This window comes from Hyla sarda, chromosome 3 (assembly GCF_029499605.1).
Source record: "Hyla sarda isolate aHylSar1 chromosome 3, aHylSar1.hap1, whole genome shotgun sequence".
In the NCBI taxonomy this organism is placed as follows: Eukaryota; Metazoa; Chordata; class Amphibia; order Anura; family Hylidae; genus Hyla; species Hyla sarda.
The window spans coordinates 4,276,272-4,293,262 of NC_079191.1; positions in this window are offsets into that span (position 1 = coordinate 4,276,272).

The window sequence follows — 16,991 nt, forward strand, 5'->3', positions numbered from 1 at the left end:
TTGGCCATTATATTACAGATGTTCCCCCTCTACTGTCTGGTGGCTGGCCATTTTATTACAGGTGTTCCTCCTCTACAGTCTGGTGACTGGCCATTATATTACAGGTGTTCCCCCTTTACAGTCTGGTGGCTGGCCATTATATTACAGGTGTTCCCTCTCTACAGTCTGGTGACTGGCCCTTATATTACAGGTGTTCCCCCTCTACAGTCTGGTGACTGGCCCTTATATTACAGGTGTTCCCCCTCTACAGTCTGGTGGCTGGACATTATATTACAGGTGTTCCCCCTCTACAGTCTGGTGGCTGGCCATTATATTACAGGTGTTCCCCTTCTACAGTCTGGTGGCTGGCCATTATATTACAGGTGTTCCTCCTCTACAGTCTGGTGGATGGCCATTATATTACAGGTGTTCCCCCTCTACAGTCTGGTGACTGGCCATTATATTACAGGTGTTCCCCCTCTACAGTCTGGTGGCTGGCCATTATATTACAGGTGTTCCCCCTCTACAGTCTGGTGACTGGCCATTATATTACAGGTGTTCCCTCTCTACAGTCTGGTGGCTGGCCATTATATAACAGGTGTTCCCCCTCTACAGTCTGGTCGCTGGCCCTTATATTACAGTTGTTCCTCCTCTATAGTCTGGTGACGGGCCATTATATTACAGGTGTTCCCTCTCTACAGTCTGGTGACTGGCCCTTATATTACAGGTGTTCCCCCTCTACAGTCTGGTGACTGGCCATTATATAACAGGTGTTCCCCCTCTACAGTCTGATGGCTGGCCATTATATTACAGGTGTTCCTCCTCCACAGTCTGGTGACGGGCCATTAAATTACAGGTGTTCCCCCTCTACAGTCTGGTGGCTGGCCCTTATATTACCGGTGTTCCCCCTCTACAGTCTGGTGGCTGGCCATTATATTACAGGTGTTCCCCCTCTACAGTCTGGTGGCTGGCCCTTATATTACTGGTGTTCCCCCTCTACAGTTTGGTGGCTGGCCCTTATATTACAGGTGTTCCCCCTCTACAGTCTGGTGGCTGGCCCTTATATTACAGGTGATCCCCCTCTACAGTCTGGTGGCTGGCCATTATATTACAGGTGTTCCCCCTCTACAGTCTCGTGGCTGGCCTTTATATTACAGGTGTTCCCGCCTCTATAGTCTGGTGACTGGCAATTTTATTACATGTGTTCCCCCTCTACAGTCTGGTGACTGGCCCTTATATTACAGGTGTTCCCCCTCTACACTCTGGGGGCTGGCCATTATATTACAGGTGTTCCCTCTCTACAGTCTGGTGACTGGCCCTTATATTACAGGTGTTCCCCCTCTACAGTCTGGTGACTGGCCCTTATATTACAGGTGTTCCCCCTCTACAGTCTGATGGCTGGCCATTATATTACAGGTGTTCCCCCTCTACAGTCTGGTGTCTGGCCATTATATTACAGGTGTTCCCCCTCTACAGTCTGGTGGCTGGCCATTATATTACAGGTGTTCCCCCTCTACAGTCTGGTGGCTGGCCCTTATATTACAGGTGTTTCCCCTCTACACTCTGGTGGCTGGCCATTATATTACAGGTGTTCCCCCTCTACAGTCTGGTGACTGGCCTTTATATTACAGGTGTTCCCTCTCTACAGTCTGGTGGCTGGCCCTTATATTACAGGTGTTTCCCCTCTACACTCTGGTGGCTGGCCATTATATTACAGGTGTTCCTCCTCTACAGTCTGGTGGCTGGCCATTATATTACAGGTGTTCCACTTCTCTACAGTCTGGTGACTGGCCATTATATTACAGGTGTTCCCCCCTCTACAGTCTGGTGACTGGCCATTATATTACAGGTGTTCCCTCTCTACAGTCTGGTGGCTGGCCATTATATTACAGGTGTTCCCCCTCTACAGTCTGGGGGCTGGCCATTATATTACAGGTGTTCCCCCTCTACAGTCTGATGATTGGCCATTATATTACAGATGTTCCCCCTCTACTGTCTGGTGGCTGGCCATTTTATTACAGGTGTTCCTCCTCTACAGTCTGGTGACTGGCCATTATATTACAGGTGTTCCCCCTTTACAGTCTGGTGGCTGGCCATTATATTACAGGTGTTCCCTCTCTACAGTCTGGTGACTGGCCCTTATATTACAGGTGTTCCCCCTCTACAGTCTGGTGACTGGCCTTTATATTACAGGTGTTCCCCCTCTACAGTCTGGTGGCTGGCCATTAGATTACAGGTGTTCCTCCTCTACAGTCTGGTGGATGGCCATTATATTACAGGTGTTCCCCCTCTACAGTCTGGTGACTGTTACGCCGAGCGCTCCGGGTCCCCGCTCCTCCCCGGAGCGCTCGCTTCACTCTCCCCGCTGCAGCGCTCCGGCCACATCCTCTGACCCGGGGCGCTGCGATTCCGCTGCCAGCCGGGATGCGATTCGCGATGCGGGTAGCGCCCGCTCGCGATGCGCACCCCGGCTCCCGTACCTGACTCGCTCTCCGTCTGTTCTGTCCCGGCGCGCGCGGCCCCGCTCCCTAGGGCGCGCGCGCGCCGGGTCTCTGCGATTTAAAGGGCCACTGCGCCGCTGATTGGCGCAGTGGTTCCAATTAGTGTGTTCACCTGTGCACTTCCCTATATCACCTCACTTCCCCTGCACTCCCTTGCCGGATCTTGTTGCCATTGTGCCAGTGAAAGCGTTTCCTTGTGTGTTCCTAGCCTGTGTTCCAGACCTCCTGCCGTTGCCCCTGACTACGATCCTTGCTGCCTGCCCCGACCTTCTGCTACGTCCGACCTTGCTTCTGCCTACTCCCTTGTACCGCGCCTATCTTCAGCAGCCAGAGAGGTGAGCCGTTGCTAGTGGATACGACCTGGTCACTACCGCCGCAGCAAGACCATCCCGCTTTGCGGCGGGCTCTGGTGAAAACCAGTAGTGGCTTAGAACCGGTCCACTAGCACGGTCCACGCCAATCCCTCTCTGGCACAGAGGATCCACTACCTGCCAGCCGGCATCGTGACAGTAGATCCGGCCATGGATCCCGCTGAAGTTCCTCTGCCAGTTGTCGCTGACCTCACCACGGTGGTCGCCCAGCAGTCACAACAGATAGCGCAACAAGGCCAACAGCTGTCTCAACTGACCGTTATGCTACAACAGTTACTACCACAGCTTCAGCAGTCATCTCCTCCGCCAGCTCCTGCACCTCCTCCGCAGCGAGTGGCCGCTCCTGGGCTACGCCTATCCTTGCCGGATAAATTTGATGGGGACTCTAAGTTTTGCCGTGGCTTTCTTTCCCAATGTTCCCTGCATCTGGAGATGATGTCGGACCTGTTTCCCACTGAAAGGTCTAAGGTGGCTTTCGTAGTCAGCCTTCTGTCCGGAAAAGCCCTGTCATGGGCCACACCGCTCTGGGACCGCAATGACCCCGTCACTGCCTCTGTACACTCCTTCTTCTCGGAAATCCGAAGTGTTTTTGAGGAACCTGCCCGAGCCTCTTCTGCTGAGACTGCCCTGTTGAACCTGGTCCAGGGTAATTCTTCCGTTGGCGAGTATGCCGTACAATTCCGTACTCTTGCTTCAGAATTGTCCTGGAATAATGAGGCCCTCTGCGCGACCTTCAAAAAAGGCCTATCCAGCAACATTAAAGATGTTCTGGCCGCACGAGAAATTCCTGCTAATCTACATGAACTTATTCACCTAGCCACTCGCATTGACATGCGTTTTTCCGAAAGGCGTCAGGAACTCCGCCAAGATATGGACTCTGTTCGCACGAGGCGTTTCTTCTCGGCTCCTCTCTCCTCTGGTCCCCTGCAATCTGTTCCTGTGCCTCCCGCCGTGGAGGCTATGCAGGTCGACCGGTCTCGTCTGACACCTCAAGAGAGGACACGACGCCGTATGGAGAACCTCTGCCTGTACTGTGCTAGTACCGAACACTTCCTGAGGGATTGTCCTATCCGTCCTCCCCGCCTGGAAAGACGTACGCTGACTCCGCACAAAGGTGAGACAATCCTGGATGTCTACTCTGCTTCTCCACGTCTTACTGTGCCTGTGCGGATGTCTGCCTCTGCCTTCTCCTTCTCTACTGTGGCCTTCTTGGACTCTGGATCTGCAGGAAATTTTATTTTGGCCTCTCTCGTCAACAGGTTCAACATCCCGGTGACCAGTCTCGCCAGACCCCTCTACATCAATTGTGTAAATAATGAAAGATTGGACTGTACCATACGTTTCCGCACGGAGCCCCTTCTTATGAGCATCGGATCTCATCACGAGAGGATTGAACTTTTGGTCCTCCCCAATTGCACCTCGGAAATTCTCCTTGGACTTCCCTGGCTTCAACTTCATTCCCCAACCCTGGATTGGTCCACTGGGGAAATCAAGAGTTGGGGGTCCTCTTGTTCCAAGAACTGTCTAAAACCGGTTCCCAGTAACCCTTGCCGTAACTCTGTGGTTCCTCCAGTAGCCGGTCTCCCTAAGGCCTATATGGACTTCGCGGATGTTTTCTGCAAAAAACAAGCTGAGACTCTACCTCCTCACAGGCCTTATGATTGTCCTATCGACCTCCTCCCGGGCACTACTCCACCCCGGGGCAGAATTTATCCTCTCTCTGCCCCAGAGACTCTTGCCATGTCTGAATACGTCCAGGAGAATCTAAAAAAGGGCTTTATCCGTAAATCCTCCTCTCCTGCCGGAGCCGGATTTTTCTTTGTGTCCAAAAAAGATGGCTCCCTACGTCCTTGCATTGACTACCGCGGTCTTAATAAAATCACGGTTAAGAACCGCTACCCCTTACCCCTCATCTCTGAACTCTTTGATCGCCTCCAAGGTGCCCACATCTTTACTAAATTGGACTTAAGAGGCGCCTATAACCTCATCCGCATCAGAGAGGGGGATGAGTGGAAAACGGCATTTAACACCAGAGATGGACACTTTGAGTATCTGGTCATGCCCTTTGGCCTGTGCAACGCCCCTGCCGTCTTCCAAGACTTTGTCAATGAAATTTTTCGTGATCTGTTATACTCCTGTGTTGTTGTATATCTGGACGATATCCTAATTTTTTCTGCCAATCTAGAAGAACACCGCCAGCATGTCCGTATGGTTCTTCAGAGACTTCGTGACAATCAACTCTATGCCAAAATTGAGAAATGTCTGTTTGAATGCCAATCTCTTCCTTTTCTAGGATATTTGGTCTCTGGCCAGGGACTACAGATGGATCCAGACAAACTCTCTGCCGTCTTAGATTGGCCACGCCCCTCCGGACTCCGTGCTATCCAACGCTTTTTGGGGTTCGCCAATTATTACAGGCAATTTATTCCACATTTTTCTACCATTGTGGCTCCTATCGTGGCTTTAACCAAAAAAAATGCTGATCCCAAGTCCTGGCCTCCTCAAGCAGAAGACGCCTTTAAACGACTCAAGTCTGCCTTTTCTTCGGCTCCCGTCCTCTCCAGACCTGACCCTTCCAAACCCTTCCTATTGGAGGTTGATGCCTCCTCAGTGGGAGCTGGAGCTGTTCTTCTACAAAAAAATTCCTCCGGGCATGCTGTCACTTGTGGTTTTTTCTCTAGGACCTTCTCTCCAGCGGAGAGGAACTACTCCATCGGGGATCGAGAGCTTCTAGCCATTAAATTAGCACTTGAGGAATGGAGGCATCTGCTGGAGGGATCAAGTTTTCCTGTTATTATCTACACCGACCACAAGAACCTCTCCTACCTCCAGTCTGCCCAACGGCTGAATCCTCGCCAGGCCCGGTGGTCTCTGTTCTTTGCCCGATTTAATTTTGAGATTCACTTTCGTCCTGCCGATAAGAACATTAGGGCCGATGCTCTCTCTCGTTCCTCGGATGCCTCAGAAGTTGAACTCTCTCCGCAACACATCATTCCACCTGACTGCCTGATCTCCACTTCTCCTGCCTCCATCAGGCAGACTCCTCCAGGAAAGACCTTTGTTTCTCCACGCCAACGCCTCGGAATCCTCAAATGGGGTCACTCCTCCCATCTCGCAGGTCATGCGGGCATCAAGAAATCTGTGCAACTCATCTCCCGCTTCTATTGGTGGCCGACTCTGGAGACGGATGTTGTGGACTTTGTGCGAGCCTGCACTATCTGTGCCCGGGATAAGACTCCTCGCCAGAAGCCCGCTGGTTTTCTTCATCCTCTGCCTGTCCCCGAACAGCCTTGGTCTCTGATTGGTATGGATTTTATTACTGATTTACCCCCTTCCCGTGGCAACACTGTTATTTGGGTGGTCGTTGATCGATTCTCCAAAATGGCAAATTTCATCCCTCTTCCTGGTCTTCCTTCTGCGCCTCAGTTGGCTAAACAATTTTTTGTACACATTTTTCGTCTTCACGGGTTGCCTACGCAGATTGTCTCGGATAGAGGCGTCCAATTCGTGTCTAAATTCTGGAGGGCTCTCTGTAAACAACTCAAGATTAAATTAAATTTTTCTTCTGCATATCATCCCCAGTCCAATGGACAAGTAGAAAGAATTAACCAGATCTTGGGTGATTATTTGCGACATTTTGTTTCCTCCCGCCAGGATGACTGGGCTGATCTCCTCCCATGGGCCGAATTCTCGTATAACTTCAGGGTCTCTGAATCTTCCTCCAAATCCCCATTTTTCGTGGTGTACGGCCGTCACCCTCTTCCCCCCCTCCCTACTCCCTTGCCCTCTGGTCTGCCCGCTGTGGATGAAATTTCTCGTGACCTTTCCATCATATGGAGAGAGACCCAAAATTCTCTCTTACAGGCTTCATCACGCATGAAGAAGTTCGCGGATAAGAAAAGAAGAGCTCCTCCCGTTTTTTCCCCTGGAGACAAGGTATGGCTCTCCGCTAAATATGTCCGCTTCCGTGTCCCTAGCTACAAGTTGGGACCACGCTATCTTGGTCCTTTCAAAATTTTGTGTCAAATTAATCCTGTCTCTTATAAACTTCTTCTTCCTCCTTCTCTTCGTATCCCTAATGCCTTTCACGTCTCTCTTCTCAAACCACTCATCCTCAACCGTTTTTCTCCCAAATCTGTTCCTCCCACTCCTGTTTCCGGCTCCTCGGACATCTTCTCTGTCAAAGAGATCTTAGCTTCCAAAAAGGTCAGAGGGAAAATTTTTTTTTTAGTGGACTGGGAGGGTTGTGGTCCTGAAGAGAGATCCTGGGAACCTGAGGACAACATCCTAGACAAAAGTCTGCTCCTCAGGTTCTCAGGCTCTAAGAAGAGGGGGAGACCCAAGGGGGGGGGTACTGTTACGCCGAGCGCTCCGGGTCCCCGGTCCTCCCCGGAGCGCTCGCTTCACTCTCCCCGCTGCAGCGCTCCGGCCACATCCTCTGACCCGGGGCGCTGCGATTCCGCTGCCAGCCGGGATGCGATTCGCGATGCGGGTAGCGCCCGCTCGCGATGCGCACCCCGGCTCCCGTACCTGACTCGCTCTCCGTCTGTTCTGTCCCGGCGCGCGCAGCCCCGCTCCCTAGGGCGCGCGCGCGCCGGGTCTCTGCGATTTAAAGGGCCACTGCGCCGCTGATTGGCGCAGTGGTTCCAATTAGTGTGTTCACCTGTGCACTTCCCTATATCACCTCACTTCCCCTGCACTCCCTTGCCGGATCTTGTTGCCATTGTGCCAGTGAAAGCGTTCCTTGTGTGTTCCTAGCCTGTGTTCCAGACCTTCTGCCGTTGCCCCTGACTACGATCCTTGCTGCCTGCCCCGACCTTCTGCTACGTCCGACCTTGCTTCTGCCTACTCCCTTGTACCGCGCCTATCTTCAGCAGCCAGAGAGGTGAGCCGTTGCTAGTGGATACGACCTGGTCACTACCGCCGCAGCAAGACCATCCCGCTTTGCGGCGGGCTCTGGTGAAAACCAGTAGTGGCTTAGAACCGGTCCACTAGCACGGTCCACGCCAATCCCTCTCTGGCACAGAGGATCCACTACCTGCCAGCCGGCATCGTGACAGTGACTGGCCATTATATTACAGGTGTTCCCCCTCTACAGTCTGGTGGCTGGCCATTATATTACAGGTGTTCCCCCTCTACAGTCTGGTGACTGGCCATTTTATAACAGGTGTTCCCCCTCTACAGTCTGGTCGCTGGCCCTTATATTACAGTTGTTCCTCCTCTACAGTCTGGTGGATGGCCCTTATATTACAGGTGTTCCCCCTCTACAGTCTGATGGCTGGCCATTATATTACAGGTGTTCCTCCTCCACAGTCTGGTGACTGGCCATTAAATTACAGGTGTTCCCCCTCTACAGTCTGGTGGCTGGCCCTTATATTACCGGTGCTCCCCCTCTACAGTCTGGTGGCTGGCCATTATATTACAGGTGTTCCCCCTCTACAGTCTGGTGGCTGGCCCTTATATTACTGGTGTTCCCCCTCTACAGTCTGGTGACTGGCCCTTATATTACAGGTGTTCCCCCTCTACAGTCTGGTGACTGGCCCTTATATTACAGGTGTTCCCCCTCTACAGTCTGGTGGCTGTTCATTATATTACAGGTGTTCCCCCTCTACAGTCTGGTGACTGGCCTTTATATTACAGGTGTTCCCGCCTCTATAGTCTGGTGACTGGCAATTTTATTACATGTGTTCCCCCTCTACAGTCTGGTGACTGGCCCTTATATTACAGGTGTTCCCCCTCTACACTCTGGGGGCTGGCCATTATATTACAGGTGTTCCCTCTCTACAGTCTGGTGACTGCCCTTATATTACAGGTGTTCCCCCTCTACAGTCTGGTGACTGGCCCTTATATTACAGGTGTTCCCCCTCTACAGTCTGGTGGCTGGCCATTATATTACAGGTGTTCCCCCTCTACAGTCTGGTGTCTGGCCATTATATTACAGGTGTTCCCCCTCTACATTCTGGTGGCTGGCCATTATATTACAGGTGTTCCCCCTCTACAGTCTGGTGGCTGGCCCTTATATTACAGGTGTTTCCCCTCTACACTCTGGTGGCTGGCCATTATATTACAGGTGTTCCCCCTCTACAGTCTGGTGACTGGCCTTTATATTACAGGTGTTCCCTCTCTACAGTCTGGTGGCTGGCCCTTATATTACAGGTGTTTCCCCTCTACACTCTGGTGGCTGGCCATTATATTACAGGTGTTCCTCCTCTACAGTCTGGTGACTGGCCCTTATATTACAGGTGTTCCCCCTCTACAGTCTGGTGACTGACCATTATATTACAGGTGTTCCCTCTCTACAGTCTGGTGGCTGGCCATTATATTACAGGTGTTCCTCCTCTACAGTCTGGTGACTGGCCATTATATTACAGGTGTTCCCCCTTTACAGTCTGGTGGCTGGCCCTTATATTACAGGTGTTCCCTCTCTACAGTCTGGTGACTGGCCCTTATATTACAGGTGTTCCCCCTCTACAGTCTGGTGACTGGCCCTTATATTACAGGTGTTCCCCCTCTACAGTCTGGTGGCTGTTCATTATATTACAGGTGTTCCCCCTCTACAGTCTGGTGACTGGCCCTTATATTACAGGTGTTCCCCCTCTACAGTCTGGTGACTGGCCATTATATTATAGGTGTTCCTCCTCTACAGTCTGGTGACTGGCCATTATATTACAGGTGTTCCCCCTCTACAGTCTGGTGACTGGCCATTATATTACAGGTGTTCCCTCTCTACAGTCTGGTGGCTGGCCATTATATTACAGGTGTTCCCCCTCTACAGTCTGGGGGCTGGCCATTATATTACAGATGTTCCCCCTCTACAGTCTGATGATTGGCCATTATATTACAGATGTTCCCCCTCTACTGTCTGGTGACTGGCCATTATACTACAGGTGTTCCCCCTCTACAGTCTGGTGGCTGGCCATTATATTACAGGTGTTCCCTCTCTACAGTCTGGTGACTGGCCCTTATATTACAGGTGTCCTCCCTCTACAGTCTGGTGACTGGCCATTATATTACAGGTGTTCCCCCTCTACAGTCTGGTGGCTGGCCCATATATTACAGGTGTTCCCCCCTCTACAGTCTGGTGGCTGGCCATTATACTACAGGTGTTTCCCCTCTACAGTCTGGTGACTGGCCATTAAATTACAGATGTTCCCCCCTCTACAGTCTGGTGGCTGGCCCTTATATTACAGGTGTTCCCCCCTCTACAGTCTGGTGGCTGGCCATTATATTACAGGTGTTCCCCCTCTACAGTCTGGGGGCTGGCCATTATATTACAGGTGTTCCCCCCTCTACAGTCTGGTGGCTGGCCATTATATTACAGGTGTTCCCTCTCTACAGTCTGGTGACTGGCCCTTATATTACAGGTGTCCTCCCTCTACAGTCTGGTGACTGGCCCTTATATTACAGGTGTTCCCCCCTCTACAGTCTGGTGGCTGGCCATTATACTACAGGTGTTCCCCCTCTACAGTCTGGTGGCTGGCCATTATACTACAGGTGTTCCCCCTCTACAGTCTGGTGGCTGGCCATTAAATTACAGGTGTTCCCCCCTCTACAGTCTGGCGGCTGGCCATTATATTACAGGTGTTCCCCCCTCTACAGTCTGGTGGCTGGCCATTATACTACAGGTGTTCCCCCTCTACAGTCTGGTGGCTGGCCATTATATTACAGGTGTTCCCCCCTCTACAGTCTGGCGGCTGGCCATTATATTACAGGTGTCCTCCCTCTACAGTCTGGCGGCTGGCCATTATATTACAAGTGTTCCCCCTCTACAGTCTGGTGACTGGCCATTATATTACAGGTGTTCCCTCTCTACAGTCTGGTGGCTGGCCATTATATTACAGGTGTTCCCCCTCTACAGTCTGGTGACTGGCCCTTATATTACAGGTGTTCCCCCTCTACAGTCTGGTGGCTGGCCATTATATTACAGGTGTTCCCCCCTCTACAGTCTGGTGACTGGCCATTATATTACAGGTGTTCCCCCCTCTACAGTCTGGCGGCTGGCCATTATATTACAGGTGTTCCCCCCTCTACAGTCTGGTGGCTGGCCATTATACTACAGGTGTTCCCCCTCTACAGTCTGGTGGCTGGCCATTATATTACAGGTGTTCCCCCCTCTACAGTCTGGCGGCTGGCCATTATATTACAGGTGTCCTCCCTCTACAGTCTGGTGACCGGCCATTATATTACAGGTGTTCCCCCCTCTACAGTCTGGTGGCTGGCCATTATACTACAGGTGTTCCCCCTCTACAGTCTGGTGGCTGGCCATTATATTACAGGTGTTCCCCCTCTCTACAGTCTGGTGGCTGGCCATCATATTACATGTGTTCCCCCTCTACAATCTGGTGACTGGCCATTATATTACAGGTGTTCCCTCTCTACAGTCTGGTGGCTGGCCCTTATATTACAGGTGTTCTCCCTCTACAGTCTAGTGGCTGGCCATTATATTACAGGTGTTCCCCCTCTACAGTCTGGTCGCTGGCCCTTATATTACAGGTGTTCCTCCTCTACAGTCTGGTGGATGGCCCTTATATTACAGGTGTTCCCCCTCCACACTCTGGTGGCTAGCCCTTATATTACAGGTGTACCCTCTCTACTGTCTGGTGGCTGGCCATTTTATTACAGGTGTTCCTCCTCTACAGTCTGGTGACTGGCCATTATATTACAGGTGTTCCCCCTTTACAGTCTGGTGGCTGGCCATTATATTACAGGTGTTCCCTCTCTACAGTCTGGTGACTGGCCCTTATATTACAGGTGTTCCCCCTCTACAGTCTGGTGACTGGCCCTTATATTACAGGTGTTCCCCCTCTACAGTCTGGTGGCTGGCCATTATATTACAGGTGTTCCTTCTCTACAGTCTGGTGGATGGCCATTATATTACAGGTGTTCCCTCTCTACAGTCTTGTGACTGGCCATTATATTACAGGTGTTCCTCCTCTACAGTCTGGTGACTGGCCATTATATTACAGGTGTTCCCTCTCTACAGTCTGGTGACTGGCCATTATATTACAGGTGTTCCTTCTCTACAGTCTGGTGGATGGCCATTATATTACAGGTGTTCCCTCTCTACAGTCTGGTGACTGGCCATTATATTACAGGTGTTCCTCCTCTACAGTCTGGTGACTGGCCATTATATTACAGGTGTTCCCTCTCTACAGTCTGGTGACTGGCCATTATATTACAGGTGTTTCCCCTCTACAGTCTGGTGGCTGGCCATTATATTACAGGTTTTCCCCCTCTACAGTCTGGTGACTGGCCATTATATTACATGTGTTACCCCTCTACAGTCTGGTGACTGGCAATTATATTACAGGTGTTCCCTCTCTACAGTCTGGTGGCTGGCCATTATATTACAGGTATATTACAGTCTGGTGACTGGCCATTATATTACAGATTTCCCCCCTCTACAGTCTGGTGACTGGCCATTATATTACAGGTGTTCCCTCTCTACAGTCTGGTGACTGGCCATTATATTACAGGTGTTCCTTCTCTACAGTCTGGTGGATGGCCATTATATTACAGGTGTTCCCCTCTACAGTCTGGTGACTGGCCATTATATTACAGGTGTTCCCTCTCTACAGTCTGGTGACTGGCCATTATATTACAGGTGTTCCTCCTCTACAGTCTGGTGACTGGCCATTATATTACAGGTGTTCCCTCTCTACAGTCTGGTGACTGGCCATTATATTACAGGTGTTTCCCCTCTACAGTCTGGTGGCTGGCCATTATATTACAGGTTTTCCCCCTCTACAGTCTGGTGACTGGCCATTATATTACATGTGTTACCCCTCTACAGTCTGGTGACTGGCAATTATATTACAGGTGTTCCCTCTCTACAGTCTGGTGGCTGGCCATTATATTACAGGTATATTGCAGTCTGGTGACTGGCCATTATATTACAGATTTCCCCCCTCTACAGTCTGGTGACTGGCCATTATATCACAGGTGTTCCCCCTCTACAGTCTGGTGGCTGGCCATTATATTACAGGTGTTCCCCCTCTACAGTCTTGTGACTGGCCATTATATTGCAGGTGTCCCCCCTCTACAGTCTGGTGACTGGCCATTATATCACAGGTGTTCCCTCTCTACAGTCTGGTGACTGGCCATTATATTACAGGTGTTCCCCCTCTACAGTCTGGTGGCAGGCCATTATATTACAGGTGTCCCCCCTCTACAGTCTGGTGACTGGCCATTATATTACAGGTGTTTCCCCTCTACAGTCTGGTGGCAGGCCATTATATTACAGGTGTTCCCCTCTACAGTCTGGTGACTGGTCATTATATTACAGGTGTTTCCCCTCTACAGTCTGGTGGCTGGCCATTATATTACAGGTGTTCCCCCCTACAGTCTGATGACTGGCCATTATATTACAGGTGTTCCCCCTCTACAGTCTGGTGGCTGGCAATTTTATTACAGGTGTTCCCCCTTTACAGTCTGGTGGCTGGCCATTATATTACAGGTGTTCCTCCTCTACAGTCTGGTGGATGGCCCTTATATTACAGGTGTTCCCCCTCCACACTCTGGTGGCTAGCCCTTATATTACAGGTGTACCCTCTCTACTGTCTGGTGGCTGGCCATTTTATTACAGGTGTTCCTCCTCTACAGTCTGGTGACTGGCCATTATATTACAGGTGTTCCCCCTTTACAGTCTGGTGGCTGGCCATTATATTACAGGTGTTCCCTCTCTACAGTCTGGTGACTGGCCCTTATATTACAGGTGTTCCCCCTCTACAGTCTGGTGACTGGCCCTCATATTACAGGTGTTCCCCCTCTACAGTCTGGTGGCTGGCCATTATATTACAGGTGTTCCCCCTCTACAGTCTGGTGGCTGGCCATTATATTACAGGTGTTCCCCTTCTACAGTCTGGTGGCTGGCCATTATATTACAGGTGTTCCTTCTCTACAGTCTGGTGGATGGCCATTATATTACAGGTGTTCCCTCTCTACAGTCTGGTGACTGGCCATTATATTACAGGTGTTCCTCCTCTACAGTCTGGTGACTGGCCATTATATTACAGGTGTTCCCTCTCTACAGTCTGGTGACTGGCCATTATATTACAGGTGTTTCCCCTCTACAGTCTGGTGGCTGGCCATTATATTACAGGTTTTCCCCCTCTACAGTCTGGTGACTGGCCATTATATTACATGTGTTACCCCTCTACAGTCTGGTGACTGGCAATTATATTACAGGTGTTCCCTCTCTACAGTCTGGTGGCTGGCCATTATATTACAGGTATATTACAGTCTGGTGACTGGCCATTATATTACAGATTTCCCCCTCTACAGTCTGGTGACTGGCCATTATATCACAGGTGTTCCCCCTCTACAGTCTGGTGGCTGGCCATTATATTACAGGTGTTCCCCCTCTACAGTCTTGTGACTGGCCATTATATTGCAGGTGTCCCCCCTCTACAGTCTGGTGACTGGCCATTATATCACAGGTGTTCCCTCTCTACAGTCTGGTGACTGGCCATTATATTACAGGTGTTCCCCCTCTACAGTCTGGTGGCAGGCCATTATATTACAGGTGTCCCCCCTCTACAGTCTGGTGACTGGCCATTATATTACAGGTGTTTCCCCTCTACAGTCTGGTGGCAGGCCATTATATTACAGGTGTTCCCCTCTACAGTCTGGTGACTGGTCATTATATTACAGGTGTTTCCCCTCTACAGTCTGGTGGCTGGCCATTATATTACAGGTGTTCCCCCTCTACAGTCTGATGACTGGCCATTATATTACAGGTGTTCCCCCTCTACAGTCTGGTGGCTGGCAATTTTATTACAGGTGTTCCCCCTTTACAGTCTGGTGGCTGGCCATTATATTACAGGTGTTCCCCCTTTACAGTCTGGTGGCTGGCCATTATATTACAGGTGTTCCCCCTCTACAGTCTGGTGGCTGGCCCTTATATTACAGGTGTTCCCCTTCTACAGTCTGGTGGCTGGCCCTTACATTACAGGTGTTCCCCCTCTACAGTCTTGTGGATGGCCATTATTTTACAGGTGTTCCCCATCTACAGTCTGTTGACTGGCCCTTATATTACAGGTGTTCCCCCTCTACAGTCTGGTGACGGGCCATTATATTACAGGTGTTCCCCCTCTACGGTCTGGTGACTGGCCATTATATTACAGGTGTTCCCCCTCTACGGTCTGGTGGCTGGCCATTATATTACAGGTGTTCCCCCTCTACAGTCTGGTGGCTGGCCATTATATTACAGGTGTTCCCCCTCTACAGTCTGGTGGCTGGCCATTATATTACAGGTGTTCCCCCTCTCCAGTCTGGTGGCTGGCCATTATATTACAGGTGTTCCCCCTCTACAGTCTGGTGGCTGGCCATTATATTACAGGTGTTCCCTCTCTACAGTCTGGTGACTGGCCCTTATATTACAGGTGTTAACCCTCTACAGTCTGATGAGTGGCCATTATATTACAGGTGTTCCCCCTCTACAGTCTTGTGACTGGCCCTTATATTACAGGTGTTCCCCCTCTACAGTCTGGTGGCTGGCCCTTATATTACAGGTGTTCCCCCTCTACAGTCTGGTGGCTGGCCATTATATTACAGGTGTTCCCCCTCTACAGTCTGGTGACTGGCCATTATATTACAGGTGTTCCCCCTCTACAGTCTGGTGGCTGGCCATTATATTACAGATGTTCCCTCTCTACAGTCTGGTGACTGGCCCTTATATTACAGGTATTCCCCCTCTACAGTAAGGTGTCTGGCCATTATATTACAGGTGTTCCCCCTCTACAGTCTGGTGACTGGCCATTATATTACAGGTGTTCCCCCTCTACAGTCTGGTGACTGGCCATTATATTACAGGTGTTCCCCCTCTATAGTCTGGTGACTGGCCCTTATATTACAGGTATTCCCCCTCTACAGTCTGGTTGCTGGCCATTATATTACAGGTGTTCCCCCTCTACAGTCTGGTGACTGGCCCTTATATTACAGGTGTTCCCCCTCTACAGTCTGGTGGCTGGCCATTATATTACAGGTGTTCCCCCTCTACAGTCTGGTGACTGGCCCTTATATTACAGGTGTTCCCCCTCTACAGTCTGGTGGCTGGCCATTATATTACAGGTGTTCCCCCTCTACAGTCTTGTGACTGGCCATTATATTACAGGTGTCCCCCCTCTACAGTCTGGTGACTGGCCATTATATTACAGGTGTTCCCTCTCTACAGTCTTGTGACTGGCCATTATATTACAGGTGTTCCCCTCTACAGTCTGGTGTCTGGTCATTATATTACAGGTGTTTCCCCTCTACAGTCTGGTGGCTGGCCATTATATTACAGGTGTTCCCCTCTACAGTCTGGTGACTGGCCATTATATTACAGGTGTTCCCCCTCTACAGTCTGGTGGCTGGCCATTATATTACAGGTGTTCCCCCTTTACAGTCTGGTGGCTGGCCATTATATTACAGGTGTTCCCCCTCTACAGTCTGGTGACTGGCCATTATATTACAGGTGTTCCCTCTCTACAGTCTGGTGATTGGCCATTATATTACAGGTATATTACAGTCTGGTGACTGGCCATTATATTACAGGTGTTCCCCCTCTACTGTCTGGTGACTGGCCATTATATTACATGTGTTCCCCCTCTACAGTCTGGTGACTGGCCATTATATTACAGGTGTTCTCTCTCTACAGTATGGTGGCTGGCCATTATATTACAGGTATATTACAGTCTGGTGACTGGCCATTATATTACAGGTTTCCCCCCTCTACAGTCTGGTGACTGGCCATTATATTACAGGTGTTCCCCCTCTACAGTCTGGTGGCTGGCCATTATATTACAGGTGTTCCCCCTCTTCAGTCTGGTGGCTGGCCATTATATTACAGGTGTCCCCCCTCTACAGTCTGGTGACTGGCCATTATATTACAGGTGTTTCCCCTCTACAGTCTGGTGGCAGGCCATTATATTACAGGTGTTCCCCTCTACAATCTGGTGACTGGTCATTATATTACAGGTGTTCCCCCTCTACGGTCTGGTGACTGGCCATTATATTACAGGTGTTCCCCCTCTACAGTCTGGTGGCTGACCATTATATTACAGGTGTTCCTCCTCTACAGTCTGGTGGCTGGCCATTATATTACAGGTGTTCCCCCTCTACAGTCTGGTGGCTGGCCATTATATTACAGGTGTTCCCC